Source organism: Trichomycterus rosablanca, chromosome 12 (assembly GCF_030014385.1).
Source record: "Trichomycterus rosablanca isolate fTriRos1 chromosome 12, fTriRos1.hap1, whole genome shotgun sequence".
NCBI lineage: Eukaryota > Metazoa > Chordata > Actinopteri > Siluriformes > Trichomycteridae > Trichomycterus > Trichomycterus rosablanca.
Window position 1 is genome coordinate 11,748,028 of NC_085999.1, and position 16,678 is coordinate 11,764,705.

Here is a 16,678-nt window from a genome sequence, read left to right on the forward strand (position 1 = left end):
GTAAAAACATGACGTTAAAATCCTAATAAACAAACAAACAAACTACCACTTTATCCTAGTTGGGGTAGGTGGTAGGCACTGATGGTCTGTAACGCGTTACTTAGTAACGCGTTACTCTAATCTGACCACATTTTTCAGTAACGAGTAATCTAACGTGTTACTATTTCCAATCCAGTAATCAGATTAAAGTTACTTATCTAAGTTACTGTGCGTTACTATTTTTGTCATTTTCCTTAGTGAAAATATATTTTTGCTTTCTTCTTGGCAGGGGCGGAGCCAGGGGGTGGCCAGTGGTTGCCATGGCCACCATAAAGTCATCTCCGGCCACCCCTCTGGCCCCTCCACCACCGCTTTGCCGGCAATTTTTTGAAGCATTTCTGCACGCAGGAGCAGCGCACCTCAGATGAGTAGTTCTTCACCAAAACAGTGCAGTAATACACTCAACATAAATGTCAACCACCAACACCATTACAGAAGTACAGTAGTACTATTTAGTAGTATTCGTGGCGCGCTACGAGTAAAAGCGCCAGCTGGCTCTGCGCATTCCAGTGTTGCCAGATTGGGCGATTATCCGCCAAATTGGGCGGATTTTGTTGGAAAACAATTTAATAGCAGGTAAATAACACTTCTATTTAAAAGAAAATCTTCCGTTTTAAGAAGCTCCAGCATTGTAGAAGGCTATTAAAAGTAAAGTCAATTTTCAATGCTGATTTAGCGTAATAGTGTTGGTCAGTCTGTGTCATATTCTTGAAAGAAAATTAAAATGTTTTCCATGCATTCACACTAGCATGTTCTGGGATTCAATTGAGTCTCATCAGTACACACAAGTTGGCAGCCAATTGATAAAGTATTGCAAAGGAATATCTTTGCAATATTCCGCATTATATAACTAATAAAGTAACTTGTAATCTAACTTAGTTACTTTTAAAATCAAGTAATCCATAAAGTAACTAAGTTACTTTTTAAAGGAGTAATCAGTAATCAGTAATCAGATTACTTTTTCAAGGTAACTATGCCATCACTGGTGGTAGGTCCGATTTATTTCCCTGCCAGTCCATCACAGGGCAGACACACACACATTCAGAAACACACACACACCTGCAATTTTTATAGCTCCAAATGGCTTGACTGAATGTCTTTGGACTTGTGGGAGGAAGCCGGAGTACCTGGAGGAAACCCACCTGGACATTGTGAGAACATGCGAACTCTACACAGAAAAGACCCTGGCAGCCTGGCTGGGGAATCAAACTCAGGCCTTTCTTGCTGTGAGGTGACAGCCCTACCCACTGCAGCACCGTCCCTCCCAATACAGCTAATGGTGAAACCTAATCCCTTTGTACTCTACACAGCAAAAAATATAAGATGTTTGACTACTTCATTTACATTATGTTCATTTTATAGAGCAAACCTAGAGATGACCAGGGCATTATTTTAAACAAAAGTATGTAGATTTTTCAGTTTATCTTAATCTAATATATGCTGCTCATACCAACTGCCTATCCGTTCTTTTTATTTTTCATAGGGATGTGTCTCTAATCCTCTGATCCAGGCTGTTTGAAGAAGAAAAGACACACATTGGTAAATACAGGCTTATCTGTGTTTCATTAATTTAAAAGATCATGTGTTTTGATGTTCCAGCTGTTTATTAGAATAATACATTAAAGTAACATCAACAGTAGGCTTCTAAATGATGAGACGTGTGAAGATTGTTAGTAGGAGAGTGGGATGTGTTATTACTGTTTTTGATCCCCCCCTCCTTCCCACCCATCTTCTTTTCGAACCACAGTCTCTTTCTCTCTCTCCGTTGTCCCTTCTGTAGTCTGTCTGCTGTCTCCTTGTCTCCTTCACACCCTGTCTGTGGCCATCTGGGCCCTGCAATATCTGCTCACACAAGGTGAATGTAAACTACAGCTCGTTCTGTCAGAACACCCCTAACACCAAGACCGCTGCTGCTAATAGCACCACATTTGTTTCAGAAAGCTTTTGTCCACATAATTCTGCTGGGAAAACAGAACGGCTAGGCACTCACATAATTCTTCGTAATGTGGCATTTATGCAAAAGCAAATAACGCTGCAGTATAACTGGAATTCATAACAGTATATAAATGTAGGGAGTGAGTTTTGAATATTTACCTAAGATATGGCTGATATTGCTGTATGACCATGGTTATTGCCTTACTTTGTATATTGGTCCTCTTAATACCAGCTACACACACACACGCACACACACACACACACACACACACACACACACACACACACACACACACACACACACACACATTCAGCCTGAGACAGCTATCTTAAGAGGTGTTAATAGGCTGAGGGTATTGTTTCTCAGTTTCTGGGGAGAAAATAGGTTTTGTCTTCTGGGGCTGAGTTTGCTCTTATATCTTGCTTGGTTTTCCTCTTTTGTGCTTTTTTGTGATGCACATGCTCAAACATGCTGTATGAAAGTCCAATGAGCCTCAACCTAAAGGGGTGTTTGTTTCCATTTTTAACATTATTACCAGATTCATTATTGTTTTGCTTACACATTTAAAACCCTTTGTATTTACAGTACTTTGATTTCTACAATAACTACTCTCATTGTCATTTTTACTTTATTCAATTATACTAATTCTAATGGACTAAATACTAATTACTGAAACTGAAGATGTATGCTATTAAGACTAGTAGAGGATAGTAGAGAAACTGTAAAGTTTCATTTAGCTGAAAGGTTACAAAGGTATTTTAACCCCAAATTATTTTATTTAGTCCACAAGACTAAATCTACAGAACAAATTACCTATTAAAAAAAATATTCAGTGCTGTTTCTAATCTCCATGGAAATGATTATCATGCAAAGTTTATAGTAAAAACTACCAATATGCAATGCTAAAAAGGGTGGACAATTACCAACTGGCTAAGGTATTTGCTCATGTGTCCACAAAAAGTGTTTACAGTCACTTCCTGTCTAAAACATTGTAGCACATTTTAAGAAACAACTTGGATGTCCCACAACACCTCTAAAACAGTATTCTGCATATCAAAATGTATAGCAGTTGTGGCGTATGGTCAAAAACGTAAATCTTTATACAGACTGATTAGTAAAGCAAACAATTATCCAAAGAAAAGCATAAAATTAGTACAGTGGTATCTTGAAACTCAACGTCAGTTGGTTCTGGGACTGGCGTTGAGTTTAAAAGGCATCGAGTTTCAAGGTATTTTTTCCCATAAGGATGTATGGGAAACCTCTTAATGCGTTCCATGGTCCCATGGACTTGCATATAGTTTAGGCTTTTGTAAAATAATGGGGTTGTTTTTGACACTTATACACTGAAAATAACACAAATATAATATAAAAACACTGAAACAAAAAGCTGATTCTTACAATTTCTCAGAACCCCGAGCTGTTACACAAGTTTAAAAGTGAAACAGGAGGAAAATCCAGCTAAACACAGATACATGTGGACGCTTTCAGAGTGAATCTGCCGGTTATTCCACATAAATGCAGTTTCGTCGCATATGCACACTTTGATGACTTTACCGCACCGCTCAAGCTGTTTATTGTTAATTTGAAATTAAATAAATACATTTTTAAAAATCAAACTGAACTCGTTGCGTTCAAGGGAAACGTTAAGTTTAAGGGTACAGCCGCTCAGGTGGCGCAATGGTAAAAAGTACGCTAGCACACCAGAGTTGGGGTTTCAAATACATCGTATCGAATCTCACAGGGCTGAGGAATAATGCTGATGGGGGTGTGGCCCTCCGTACACAGTGCCCGTCAGTGTATGAACTCGACTCAAGCAGGTGAAAAATGTGGTCTGTACTGACTGTACGTGCCGGAGGGGGCGTATGTCAGTTGAGAGGTGTCCTCAGTCAGCGGTGAAGGGTCGAATCAGTATAGAGGACACAATCAGGGTGATTGGACACAACTAGATTAGGGGAGAAAATTGGGGGGGAAAAAAGTGGGAAAAATAAAAAAATAAAAAGTTTAAGGGTACAAATTTCTCGATGAAGGGCGCTGAGTTTCAAAGATTTTGAGTTTAGGGGACATCTAAACTCAAATATTTATACAATTTTATTTATAAAATTATAAAATATCAAATTTTATAATGAGTTACCAATCTTTTTAAACTGTTTCTACCAGATTTACTCCCAGATTGCACTCCCAAACACAACTTGACTAGGAAGAAGAATGTCTTAGGACCATCCCCACTTAGTGTACAGTGTATTACTTTCACAATACAGAAGATCATCCACAGCACCCAGACTGACACATCCTAAATTAACCCCGAGAGACCTAAATAAAAAATAAATAAATAAAAGCTGAGTCAAACTGTGGATCAGTGTTAATGGAGGTCACAGTAGAAATCCTCCTGTGTTGTGTAGTCTTCCTTGCTCTGGAGTCGTACGTATGCAATCAGGTTGTTTGTTTTACATGTATTTATGAGTCCTTGAGGTCTGAAAGACACGGGGCAGATTCAGCTCCCCATTGAGAACCATCTGCCACACAGCCAATTAATATTCAGTGGAACTGCTAGAGCTCACATTCACTTTACCTGTTCAGAGCTGCTGATGAATGGTGTAGGCTCAGAGGATGCGCTGCACTTTAATTCATCTCCAGTTCAAAGTGTGTAGAGGTGCAGCAGGTTGGGACTGAAAGTAATATATGGCTCATCTGCACTTTGGAGTTGGCAGGAAATTCATTTAGTGGCAAAAAATGATGTATGCAGGTGAAACATGACAGTAGCAAACATGACAATGTATTTGTTTGAATGTTGATTTTCCAAATATGAGTAGATAAAATAAAATTTGAACTGAACTTGTTATATTATGTTACAATCTATTATTTTTAGAACACCTTAGGCCCTTTTTAAGGGTGTAGAGAGCTCTGGCAGTTCTCTTTTAAAATATGAAGCGTTAAATTCTAAAAACATTGACATATTTGGCTTAAAAATATATATTACTATTGGCGCAACCCAGTGGCACAGCAAGTATTGTTAGTGGTGTTTAGCTCTAGAGACCGGGATTTAAATCCTGCCTATGGTCAATGTTCAGAAGAGGTTTGGCATGTTCCCCCATGTACATGCAGGTTGTCTATCACCTTCCTAAAACATGCATAGGTGGATTGACTACTTTAAACCGACCCTGTGCGTAAGTGAATAAGTAAATGTGTAATATTATTATTAACCGATCAGCCATAACATTAAAACCACCTCCTTGTTTCTATACTCACTGTCCATTTTATCAACTCCACTTACCATATAGAAGCACTTTGAAGTTCTACAATTACTGACTGTAGTCCATCTATTTCTCTACATATCTTTTTAGCCTGTTTTCACCCTGTCCTTCAATGGTCAGGACCCCCACAGGACCACCACAGAGCAAGTATTATTTGGGTGGTGGACCATTCTTAGCCTTGCAGTTACAATGACATGGTGGTGGTGTGTTAGTGTGTGTTGTTCTGGTATGAGTGGATCAGACACAGCAGCGCTGCTGGAGTTTTTAAATACCGTGTCCACTTACTGTCCACTCTATTAGACACTCCTACCTAGTTGGTTCACCTTGTAGATGTAAAGTCGGAGACGATCGCTCATCTATTGCTGCTGTTTGAGTTGGTCATCTTCTAGACCTTCATCAGTGGTCACAGGACGCTGCCCATGGGGCACTGTTGGCTGGATAATTTTGGTTGGTGGACTATTCTCAGTCCAGCAGTGACAGTGAGGTGTTACAAACTCCATCAGCATTGCTGTGTCTTATCCACTTATACCAGCACAACACACACTAACACACCACCACCATGTCAGTGTCACTGCAGTGCTGAGAATGACCCACCACCCAAATAATACCTACTCTGTAGTGGTCCTGGGAGAGTCCTGACCATTAAAGAACATCATGAAGGGGGACTAACAAAGCATGAAGAAACAGATGGAGTTCAGTCAGTAATTGTAGAACTACAAAGTGCTTCTATATGGTAAGTGGAGCTGATAAAATGGACAGTGAATGTAGAAACAAGGAGGTGGTTTTATGTTATGGCTGATCGGTGTATCTGTTATTATATGAAGAACAATACATTCATCTTTTTTTCTATTCGTTTCCTTTTTATTAAGATGAGTTGATGATTATATGATAATTAATAGATTGTTTTTATAATTTTTTGCACATTTGTACAGCTGGGTCAGGGCATACTAAAATCCCACTGAACAATGAGGTTCCAGTAATAAAAATTATATAAATAATTACTGTAGCGAATGTAGTCAATGATTAATAATAAAACTAGCTTGACATTTTTGGCATAATATTTTCTGTCCAATGTCATTTGGGCAGATCAGTACACTTACAGTCATCCAAAATTGGATTATGTTGCATGACTGACAGAGGAGATGGGTGATGGGAAAGCCATACCTTCCGCTCAGAGCAGGCCTACATGTGGCTTACAGCATGAAGGCTTACACCCATTATGTGCTCCGTGCTAGAGGGTGACTGCACATCATCCTCTTTAAAAGTGCATGAGGGGGAGGTGGTAGAGCCGGTGACACTGAATCATTATGTAATCCGTGGTTATCAGAAGGGGAGAAAACACAAACAGTACAGTCACCAGTGCAACACACTGATCTAAAAGCATTGCATACTCTGCTTCATGTCTTCATAAACGACCAAATAAATATGTACTTCTGTTATACATCAACACAAACGTTGCTGCTTGGTAATCAGTTTAGCTTTACAAAGTAGGTAAAAACAATGTGAAATTTGTAGGAAGGTATTTAGATAAAAATCATGCATAGAACTGGCTTTTTACCTGCTCATTTACTTTCTTACATACTAAGCAGATGAAAGTATCTTTACCAGAGAGACCTGTAGTAGTTTTTGTGTCTAAACCACTCACAATTTGTACTAATCACAGTGTGAGGAGAGCAAACGGACACACGCCCCCTCCGACACATGTGCAGTAGCCGACTGTATCGTTTCACCTGCACGAGGCGAGTTGTGTACAGAGAAGCACAACCTGATCAGCATCTATCTATCTATCTATCTATCTATCTATCTATCTATCTATCTATCTATCTATCTATCTATCTATCTATCTATCTATCTATCTATCTATCTATCTATCTATCTATCTATCTAAAGAAAAAGCTTTCCTTGAAATACGATGTACATATGCCTTAAAATAGAACAGGCAAGTAAAAATGAACACCAGTCCTTCTCAGCTCCTTCTTGCTTGACTAACCATGAATGAAATCTCAGATGAGAAGAGAAGCTATTTTCACTCAACTCACCGAGGAACCTGCCATTCCCGCAATGCTGTGATCTTCTCTACTCTGCCTGGCTGTTTTCGCCTGCCTCTGTTTTCAGATGGAGTTTATATAGTAAGATATTGTCCAATATGTAATTTTTAGAACAGTGCCACACACACACATGCACAGAATTTCACAATTAAAAGTAATTTCATATAAACTTCCATGTGTACTACAATTTTAAAAAGACACCCCAATACAGACATTGTGAAAAAGGACACCTTAATTACCAACACTAAAAGACATGTTAAGCTTTACGAATAATATTAAAAGGGTCATGCTGACCTGCACTTTCCAAAAAGTGTCAGGCAACACTCCAGACATTATTATTTTAAAATATTTATTAATTTTATGTTGCATAATGTAATCCTCCAAACTCTATACCATATACACTTTGTTTGTATTTTTATGCAAAGTAAAATTGCATAGACATTGGGGTGTCTTGTCCTTTAGGATTACTGGGGTGCTGCTTTACCAGCAGTTACATTCAAAAAAGGAAATTAATTATTTAAAATGAAAAATATTATGTGAAAAATCACCACCATCACAGCATCGTCTTTCCAAGGAAGTCCATTATTTCAGAAAGACAATGCTAGGCCTCTTCTGTACAAGCTACAATGACTTGGCTTTGTGGACACAGAATATGTGTGCTTGACTGGCCTGCCTGCAGTCCAGATTTGTCTCTGTTTGTAAAGGTATGGTATAGAATAAGTGCCATCAGCTCCCAAACCATTAATAAGTCTCATTAATAGGAAAGGTGATGAAATACAGGGGTAAACACGCCTCTATCCCAACTTATTTGGAGTGTGTTCAAGGCATCAAATTCTGTATGTGTTTATATTTTCAAAATATAATAAAGTTAATAGTAAAATCACAGGAACTTTTTTAAAGTAAAGATTTAAAAGAATTAACAATGAACTTTTTCATTCCTTTTACAAAACTGTTCTGGAAAGGTAGTTTGTAGTTTAAAACCACTTTTAAAAATCTAAATATCAAGCATTGCCACATTTATGTCAGAGAGAGAGAGAGAGAGAGAGAGAGAGAGAGGAGAGAGAGAGAGAGAGAGAGAGAGAGAGAGAGAGAGAGAGACGGGTCATGTTGCAACAGGAATGATGTGCACGGCATGTTTCCCACATCCAAGTGCTTTAGCATATTTATGTATTTACAACTCTGCTCCTTGGTCTCTAACATAATTTGTGTCAAGTCTCAGAACCCTTCTCTCTGCAGGCATGAACTCTGAACTGCACAGCTTCAGCCTCCCTTTGTCTACTGCTGCATCACTGGCGTCTTAAAATTCAGCCGACAGATTTACTGGTTTGAACATTAGCTAAACCCAGCAGAGGGTACCGTCTCGTAAGGTTACACTTCCAGACCATTTCTATGCTCGCAATTCATATATTATTGTTCAAGGAGATACAAATCGGACTGCTGTCTGAGCTTATTCATTGGTGCACAAACACTCTAATGACTCATTTTAACGATATATGACAGAAAGATTGAATACCTGTTTTAAAGACATCTGAGGAACTTGATTTGCTTCCCGTTCTTGTAGGTTAAATCTGTTAAAGCAGTTGTGTGTGTAGAATATACTTTAAAGATTATAAGAAAGGATAAAAACAACTACACAACACAAACTACAAACATGCCATCAGCAGGAAACCTTTTGTTTGTATTACTGTCTAGACCTAATTTTTTATCAAAGTACAGTATTTAATACAGTTTAGAAGTTTTATTCAAGTCTTAACTACGCCTTGTTCTTACCTTTCTATATTTCCAGAACAAACTTAAGGGCAAATCTGTGTGACCTTTCCCACCTGTCCCAATTTGTCATCAGCCAAATTTGCATCTCAAGTCCACCTAGAAAAGAAATGGACCACACTGTGAAGAATACATTACCAACTTCTCTAAATGCCACCAGGAGCAAAATCCACCGTGGCTTGGCGTGACATTATTGAAATGTAGTCCAGCATGAAATACCACCCGCAATGTGTTTCCCCCATGCAGGATTTGGTCTGCTGTTCTTGACTGAGATCACTGTGTAAGCACACTTCAGCAAAGAGCAATGCATATTTAAAATGGGCCCGTTACTTAAGCAAGGCCTGTTTTTTTAGTACAGGAACTTCTCTTGTTTTGTGTGAAGTGATGTGTGATCATACCATGCCAAGGATCAGCCTTAGACGTGGAAATGTTCTGTATATCTGTAAAGAAATTCATCAATGCAAATGAAACATGGGTTTGGAAGATCTATGTAGAACTGATTTCTGATTCAGAGATCAGAGACTAGAGATTTGGAAATAGAATACAGTGCTAAAGAGCCGCATAGGCAGTAGCAAACCTATACATTTTAATGGGGCAACAGGTTCTAATATGAATGGAAAATTATCTTAGAAATGATAATACATGGAAATAATGATGATTATAAGTCTAGCTGGCAAGCTGGCACAGTTAATAATACCAACAAATTTGCTGGCTGATACATCCCCTCAAATCAGAATTAAGTTTTAGTTAGTCATAATGTTACTTAAAAGCATAAAACCCGAACAACAGTTTGATTTTAGGGTACTGTATAACCTTTGCAATTTTGGTCATACTTTCCTCGCATCTATGCACCAGTGACTAACACCCTAGAAAAACAGCTAATGTTAACCACACTCACATCTGTTAAATAGCAATACCTCTGATTGTTGAGGTGCAGCATTTAATCAAATTATTTATCCAAACCCTTTCATATTATTTCCAGTCATTTTATTTTTCACTACATTTACCAGTCATTAACTCCCTCTGTGGTCTGCTATGATGCCCCAGCATCTATAATTTACTAATGCTGGCAGGCACTGAGACAAACGGTGCCCCAAACCTTCTAAAACAGTCTTCCAGCCATAACATTAATTAATTTTGCGTAATCCTTGTTGTTTATATCTTAAGGGAAACAATCGTTTACAAGACTACAGGATCATTTTTTAAATCATTGTTATAAAATGTCCTGTGTAAATTCTGGGCTGTACTGTGGTCTCTGCAGACTGATGAGAAAACCCACTACTGTATTAAAAAGACATTGGCTGATCTTGGGCTGCTAATGGCAGGGGAAATTATTACTTGTTAAAGACTGCAAGTTGCTTATTTTTAAAAGCAAGCCAGAATTTATAATAATTAAAATAAAATGCTTTTTAAAACATTTGTTTATTTATTAATTGATTCATTTCTAGTCCATAATGGTTGTGTTCTATAAACCTTGCGTGTGGAAAAGTGGCTTAGTATTCCTTTTACCTTCAAAAACATGCAAGTGCATGGATTGGCAGTCCTTAACTGCCCTTAGGTGTGATATAATGGCTGGGTATTCGATACCCATGCCTAGGTCTAATATGAATATGGCATAATATTGCTTTTATGTGTTTCCAGGATGCTGCTTATCCACAGCTATCCTGACCTGGGGAACAGAGGTTACTAAAGATAAATATATCAATGTGTTTGGTTGGATGGGACCATTCAGTAATCTCACAAATTCCATCTGTCTCCTACAAAATTAAATCACTTATGGATTTAGGCTATAACCACATGGCTAAACCCTAAATTCACAAGAGGGAATTAATCACATAAAATGCAGCAAACAAAAACTTTTAAGATCAGAATTAAATAAGAAGAAACATAGTACCAAATTACTAAACAGTATAACCTTAATTTATTATAAACTTTACATTTTTATTTTGCCCATGTCCCAATGTTTTTTTTAGGTGTGTAGCAGGCATCAAATTTAAAATGTGTTCAAATTGCAATTAAGTTGGTCAGACAAAACATAAAAAGCCATTTTGTAAATAAATATATATTTTACAGAATTATTCACAATTATTCTCTTTTTCCAAAATGGGGTGCATAGCATTTATAACATAAATAAGCCTAAAGCACTACAAAGTGAATTTTCATTACTTTTACAGCAACACAGCACAATTGTTTGACACATTTACATTTTGTTCCTTGCAATGTGTTAAATGTAATAGTTATTAAACTAATTTGCATTGTTAAACTGACTGCTAAGGTGATACACATAAACACAAAAAATCTTGATCCTATAACTGTGTTTTTAAGCATTCTGATGCTGACACAAATCTGCTAATGTTATTACATGAATGATTACTAATAGTAAATGTTTTATTAGAAACAGATAAGAATTTTATCTATAAATATGTTTCTAATAGAAAAGCCAAGACATGTCTCTTTCTGTCCCTCTAGACAACTTCCTGCTGTTTAGGCTATGTTTGGTTTTGTTTATAAAAGAGTTTAGCTCTCCGTGTCGAACCATGGCCAGCAGCTCGACTTATCAGAAACACCTGTAGCATTCTGAGAATCCTGAATGAAAGCTCAGATCAGGCTCTCACTCAGGTACAGATTCTCTTTTGCACTCTCCTGGGGTTAGGCTAGCATGAAGAGCATCTGCTGGCAGAAGTTTTGTTTCCTGAAGGATGAAGACATGAATATGTAACATAAAAGCATCCATGTGCAACATAAATCAACCATATGTTCATGGCATGCTTCAATCTCCACCCTTAGTTTATTCTTTTAATGATGTTGCTTCAAGCTATAACCTTCAAAGAAGGAGGCAGCAGAAGTAATGCACGGAACAGACAAAACTATTTAATAATGACAATTTCTGCATCATGGCTAACAGAAACTATCCCTATGTCCAACAAACTGTTAAATCATTGTAGATATGTTGCAATACCACCTAAAGTAATAAGCTAGGGGGGAATAGTGAAAAAAACAATCTAGTTTATTTATTTAACTAACAATACTTTTTAGTTTATTTTTTGTTGTTGCAAAAAAAGCTAACTTTAGAGATATAAATAAATGTTGAGTAAGTACTGAGTAAATATGCCCAATTTACAGAAATGTAAAATGCTAAATGTAAAACGCAATATATACAATAAAAGAAAAAAAAATTCCAGTGTTTTCACTGACCGACTTTTGTAAATATAAACAAATGTATAATTTATGCCTGCAACACACTCAAAAAAGTTGGGACATATTTGCCATTGCGTTACATCCTCTTGTCTATTAACTACATGTTTTAATTTTTGGGGAACTGTGGACACCAACTGTTGCAGTTTTGCATTGATATGAGACTTTAGCTACTCAACAGAACTTAGTCAACAATGTCTGAATCTTCTCTTTATGATGCACCAATGGGAGACAAATCTGGACTGTAGTCCGGCCAGTCAAGCACACTCACTACGAGTCCACACTGGTGTAGCACGTGCAGAAAGATGCCTTTCATATAGTCATGGACTTCCCAGGAAATTACGTCATCTTGATGGCAGCATGTGCCGCTTTAAAATCCCAATACACACTTCCTGTCAAGGGTACTTTCACACATATGCAAGTCACCCATGCTGTGGGCACCAATGCACCTCCATACCATGACAGATGTTGCTTTTTGCACCCTTCACTGATGACAATCTGGGTTGTCCTTTTCGTCTTTGGCACAGAATAATTAAATTCCTGAGAGCTTTTCCTGTGAATTAGCTGAAAGATGGACTTGGATCTGATGGCACACATTAACACTGTCTTTCCGTCCATCTGAGATAAGTGTGGATCCAGAGGACCATGAATCATAGAACTGATGTATGACTTTCTCTTTGCAAGTGACAATTGTTTCCAAAAATAGTCTATGCTTTGTCTGCTAGCTATTTCATTTTTTAATGTGTGATTTACATATATTTTTTTAATTAATATTGTCTAAAAGAAGACAGGTGACAATCACTTAACTTTAATTACTAATTTACTGTAGGTCAGGATTGACTCTGAAGCCCTATCTGGAAAAACATGGTGGAAATACACCCTTGGACTGGGCGACAGCTTCTGGCAGGGATTCACAAACTGGACATTTAACATCAAGTGAGTGTTTCAACATTGGGTTTTCTGGTGTTTTCAAACAATGTTTTTGTTGTTATTTTTTGTTTAGTCTATATACATTAGGTTACCACAAATGTAATGGTTATTGTTATCTACCATTGTTTTTAGAGTACAGTAATCCCTCGCTATATCGCGCTTCGACTTTTGCGGCTTCACTCTATCGCGGATTTTATTTTCAAGCATGTCTAAATATAAATCGCGGATTTCTGCTAGTGATGGGTCGATCCGGCTCTAAGAGTCGGCTCTTTAAAGTGAACGACGGGATTCGGCTCCTGGTTGGGAGCCGATTCGTTTTTCCCCGGTTTTTTTCTGTTAAAGCCGCACGTGATTGGTCAAGATGCGTAGAGTGGCATGCACAGACAGCGTGCACACGAACAGGAGGGAGAACTTAATAAAGTTCTGCAGACAAGGGGGATGTGTTCGAAAAGCTCTACATAGACGCATTTTACATCATGCTGTGCGCGCTCCCGATAAGTAGGCTGTTCCAAATCCTAGATGATTTAAAATCCTCACTTCTTAACATGTCAACGTTATTTTCACTCAAAAACGAGTGAGCATCCGACACTGCCTTAGTGATCAAGTGACGGTGCGGACAAACGAATGGAGTTCTTTTCAAACGTAAATAAAATATTACTGATTCTAAATTGGTATAAACTTGTACCGAGTGTTTTTATTTGCAAGTTCGGGCTTGTCAGGAAATGTAACTGTTATCGTTACATGAAGGGAAATGTTATGAGCATGGTGTGCTACCTCAATCCATTGGTTTTAATCAGAAGATGCTAAATGCTAAAGCCGATGGAATCGGGTTATAAAAATAACCATATAAACACATGGTTTTTACTTCGCGGATTTTCACCTTTCGCGGAGGGTTCTGGAACGCAACCCCCGCGATCGAGGAGGGATTACTGTATGTAGAATTATCTTTTGAATCTGAGAGACTCTAAAGAGAATCTAAAGACAAGCCATTAAGTAAACACAAAAGTAGACACAACAAAGATGTGATAGAAGAATAAAACAAAAATATTGTTGTTGACTTTTGTGATAAAAGCTGAGAGGTTTTCTTTACCATACTTGAGTATAAATGTAAAGGTCTAGAATACAGGTACAGAAGTCCTGGCTAATGTAGAAAGTGCTGGAAAGTGCAGTCCTGTGTATCTGCTGTGATTCATGGCATCAGCCGCCACTCCTTTCCTCTCATCTTACCAAATATGAGAGAGCAGCCATGTGTGGGATCTTAAATATTCTCTCACAAGAGTGTAATCATTCAGAAAACACCTCTCAGAAAGACCTATATCTTTTGACCTTTAGAATAAGTCTAAAAACCAAGAAGGTCTGGGATAGCGGAAGTCTAGTTTGCTTGTAATGGCTTAAAGCTGGAAGATGACGTGTACTACAAGATTTTTTTGGAGGTCTGAGCATACTAAGCTGCAGACTTTATGCTCTAAATGTAAATCTACAGTTTTATGTTTTAAAGTGTATATCTGCACAAAATTAAGAAGGCAAATGAGGTCATAAAATAGAATAAAAAAAAACTTTTTGTATTAACTAATGTGAAATTAGATTGAAATTGAAAGCAACATATTTAAAAGACCTATACATTTTAAAGTGTCATTCTTAGGGCATCTCTCTGTGCCTTTATTATGAATCATGGGTTATTTCTTTACTTATTCTGTGTTGTCTACTGGGTTGGTCACTGCCTGTTGAAGTTGGTTAATTTTCTTGTACAGCACTTGGCTGACAATTGTTGTTTTTGAAATGTACCAAAGAAATGATGGTGACTTGACTTGATTACTCTGTACATGGCAATCATGACATCCACTAGAGGTAATCTTGACCATTTTCCAGTCTCTTCTGTAGAAAGACATTTCCACAATATGATTTTGAGAACACCATGGGGAGGGAGTTTTTACATTAATAAGCAGTGTCGGGTTAGGACGAACAGTTTCCCCTATGTAAACTGTTGATTCTCTGACTAATGCCCTTTGTGAATAACCTCCTCTGGACAGACACAAGGCTGTGTCATATTTTTTTCATTTTTTCAAGTTTGTGAAAATTCCACTTTAACATTTTTAACAGAAAGAGAATCATGTATTTATCCTAATTAAGGGTTAAATATGATAGTGTGGGAATTGTATTGTGCAAACATTGTAGAGACTGCTGCATCCAGTTTTATGAATGGCTACATTGAGCTAACAAACAGAAGATATGATTACAGCTTTAATACTTGCTCTACAGACCATTTGACTTGTTTATGTTTTTCGTGAACGAGGTCTGAAAAACAGTATTTGTGTTTCAGGCATGTGTTTTGGTACTGGGCTAGCATTTTAAGAGGGCTCAGATGTGGTATGGAGAAGATTTCCTAGCCCACACACTGAAGCAATAATGCATTACAAATAAAAGTCATTGCCAGATCAGATTTGCTAGTGCCTAATTAAATGGGGATGTTTTGGGATAGTTTTTTGCATATATAAAGTCAACTTTGATGAAATATACAATTTTGGACTGATAAGAGAGCTTATGTTAGATTAGGGTGTAATACTGGAGCATAAATATTAGATATTGAAATATATAAATACAAAATGCTACCATAGGTCTGCAAACCACAATCCTACTTCAATAATCCAGTCTGAGATGTCTGGCAGGACATTTGGATACATTTAAGAGCTGTCATGAACATAAGCATAGCAATACTCTACTTACTGTATGCCTGTTTTGCTTAAGACAGAGTTTGGATTTGGCAGTGGTATTTTGGACTTGGCTGAAGATTTCAATCAGGTGCATATCCACTATGCCCAAAAAATCATAGCCTCAAAAATGATTAGCTGTTCAATAAGTAAAAAAACAGGTTGTAAATGTCTGTATTACTTTTTGAGTTTTCAATCTGATTAAACCTTTGATCAACATTAATTAAGATCAAATCCTGTTGATTAGTGTTTTGGAGACATACAAAGAATTATGGGAAGAGGAGAAGCATGGCATAGTTCCAAGCAAAAGTCAAAAATGGATTAAGGAATGTTTTAACTAAATGGACCAAGCTAACCTATGCCAACATATTCCATAAGCTGAAGTGTAAGTGGACCATCACATAATTAGTATGTAAAGCAATGCCTGCTTTCAAAGCAAATTAGGAAGCATATGATCACATCTAAAATCATCTGCTGAAATAATCCAAGGATAATCTATTGGAAAGATTGATTTCACTGTACATGTTGGTCTGTGGGCTGAGTCATCGATGGAGAATCCAAGAAATTGTTCCAGCATGACAAACAAATAAATTTCTTGATTCCACTGTGGTTTGCAGATTGACATACTGTTCTATTTATTACTGTTACTAAATGTCCCAGGTTAGATCAGACTCTGCCAGTAATATTGCCATCGTAATCTTTGGCTTCTTAGGACACGTTGTAGATTTGTATACATACAGGCTTTTATATTAGTGAGATTTTTGTTTAATGAAACAAAAGGATAAACACAGTCACAGACACAAA

At 37.4% G+C, this 16,678-nt stretch overlaps 1 long non-coding RNA gene across 1 annotated transcript in view; it reads left to right on the plus strand.

Annotated features, from left to right (window-relative positions):
• The first annotated feature begins 329 nt into the window (after positions 1-329).
• Positions 330-16,678, plus strand: part of LOC134324656 (uncharacterized) — a 32,369-nt gene continuing 16,020 nt past the window's right edge. Inside the window, exons 1-4 of the long non-coding RNA XR_010014210.1 lie at positions 330-407; positions 1,523-1,578; positions 7,234-7,355; positions 13,066-13,172. This is a non-coding gene — a long non-coding RNA (uncharacterized LOC134324656). The remainder of the gene's footprint in view (positions 408-1,522; positions 1,579-7,233; positions 7,356-13,065; positions 13,173-16,678) is intronic.